Source organism: Mandrillus leucophaeus, unplaced genomic scaffold (genome assembly GCF_000951045.1).
Source record: "Mandrillus leucophaeus isolate KB7577 unplaced genomic scaffold, Mleu.le_1.0 Scaffold342, whole genome shotgun sequence".
Taxonomy (NCBI): Eukaryota; Metazoa; Chordata; class Mammalia; order Primates; family Cercopithecidae; genus Mandrillus; species Mandrillus leucophaeus.
In genome coordinates, this window is record NW_012103610.1 from 503,807 (window position 1) to 506,273 (window position 2,467).

The 2,467-nt window shown below is 47.1% G+C and overlaps 1 protein-coding gene across 1 annotated transcript in view; it reads right to left on the reverse strand.

Moving 5' to 3' along the window:
- The window catches only part of TMEM44 (transmembrane protein 44), a 72,586-nt gene that overhangs the window by 45,911 nt on the left and 24,208 nt on the right, over positions 1 to 2,467 (reverse strand). The gene's annotated exons all lie outside the window — the stretch shown is intronic.

The window sequence follows — 2,467 nt, forward strand, 5'->3', positions numbered from 1 at the left end:
TCAGCTCCATGTAGCGACTGATTGCTGTCATTGTCCTCAGTGACTTGCAGTGTGACAGTGTGGTGAGAGGCACCCAATCCAAATTCTTGCAAGTAAAGGCAGGGAGACAGAAAGGAGAATTCTCAGTCAGGAGGCATTTTCTAAAAACAAGGTCACATTTTATTCAAAAGGGTCCCCGTGGTATTTTCTCGCTCTCTCTTTTTTTTACAGCACATCTCACTTTCGGCTTCCTATGTGTCTTATCTTTCTCTTTCGGGTCACAGTAATTCAGTGTTTCCCAAATTTTGCAGCACAGTAGAATCAATTAGGAATCTATTTTTTTTTTTTTTTTCGTAGAGACCAGTTTCACTGTGTTGCCCAGGCTGGTCTTGAAGTCCTGGGCTCAAGGGATCCAGGGGTGATCCTCCCACCTCGGCCTCCCGAAGTGCTGGGATGACAGGCATGAGCCACCACACCTGGCCTATTCTGCTTTTGAAGATCCCCAGCTGAGCAGCGATCTGGAGTGAGCTGTGATGGAGGCACTGCATTCCAGCCTAGGTGACAGAGTGAGGCCCTATCGTACAAACAAAACCACGAATGTTGACTTCCCACTTCCAGACATTCTGAGTTCATTGGTATGAGATGTAACTGGGAAGTGGATAGTTTAAACGCTCCCCAGGTGATTCTGACACCCGGCAAAGTTTGAGAACCACTGCAGTAGGTGTCAAATAAGTGCTTTTGCAAAGCTGTGGTCCTCTAATCTTGGTGCACATCAGAAGCACCCTGTGGGCTTGCTACAATACAGATTGCGGCCGGGCACGGTGGCTAAAGCCTGTAATCCCAGTACTTTGGGAGGCCGAGGCAGGCCGATCACCTGAAGTTAGGAGATAGAGACCAGCCTGGTCAACATGGTGAAACCCCATCTCTACTAAAAATACAAAAATTGGCCGGTTAAGGTGGCATGTGTCTGTAATCCTAGCTACTCGGGAGGCTGAGGCAGGAGAATCGCTTGAACCCAGGAGGTGGAGGTTGCAGTGAGCTGAGATCATGCCATTGCACTTCAACCTGGGCAACAAAGTGAGACTTCGTCTCAAAAATAAATAAACAAATAAATAAAATGCAGATCGCTGGACCACACCCTAAGTGTCAGATACCTGCCACCACACCCAGCTAATCTTTGTATTTTTAGTAGAGATGGGGTTTCACTACGTTGGTCAGGCTGGGAGATCTGGGTGGAGCCCTCAAATTTGCATTTCTCACAATTTCCCAGGTAATCCTGGTCTAGGGCCCACACCTTGAGAACCACTGCTCTGAAGGATTGCTAAAGAGACTCCAAAGGCTTCTACATCTCTCTTCAAAATTCCAAGACCCACAGAGCTCTGTGTCTGTGGACACACAGAGCTCTGAGGTCTACTCCTCATTAACAAATATTTTGGCCCCCTTTCGGAATATAATTTCCTAACAGTTGCTAGAAAGAAATGAAAATAACTTCCACTATGGCCTTCACGGGAACTTGGGTCTTTGGTCTGAGCACCTATATAAAAAAATGCTTTCATCTGCGTCATATACACCATCATCTGCCATTTCATGGACTCAGTCGGATGACACTGTTAAGCCATCTGGAGAACATTCGGAGGAGCAGTTTTTGTTTTTGTCGGTCCAAACGCACTCCTCGTTACTCCTCCATCCTGGCCACCGAGGAAGCCACTCACAGCCTCACTCCCACTCTTTGTGGGAGGGGTCTAAGGTAGTGAAGAGCGCAGGTAATAGATGAGACTTTTTTCAAAAAAAAAAAAAAAGAATCTTAGAAAAGAGGGAGTGGCTTCATATTCAGGTCCTTACAAGCTTTCCTTGAGGCACTTTCTCAACTATTTGGAACCAAAAACTTTTGATGAAGACAAATGGCCTCAACTGGACAACTGGCTACTTGTAGAGGTCATCTATTTAAATCAATAAAAGGAGACACATTAACTTTAGCTGGTGGCATGACATAATTGTAAAGGTTTGATATTACTGTAAACAACACTTTCACTTTTTATTTATTTATTTTCTTGAGACAGAGTTTCACTTTTTCGCCCAGGCTGGAGCGCAGTGGCACGATCCTGGCTCACAGCAACCTCTGCCTCCTGGGTTCAAGCAATTCTCGTGTCTCAGCCTCCTGAGTCGCTGGGATTACAGGTGCGCGCCACCGCACCTGGCTGATTTTTTGTATTTTCAGTAGAGATGGGGTTTCACCATGTTGCCCAGGCTGGTCTCAAACTCCCGAGCTCAGGCAGTCTGCCTCGGCCTCCCAAAGTGCTGGGATTACAGGCGTGAGCCACCGTGCCTGGCCTAAGCAACACTTTTTTATTTTTTGAGATGGAGTTTTGCTCTTGTTGCCTCGGCTGGAGTGCAGTGGCACGATCTTGGCTCGCTGCAACCTCTGCCTCCCAGGTTCAAGCGATTCTCCTGCCTCAGCCTCCTGAGTAGCTGGGATTACAGGTGCCTG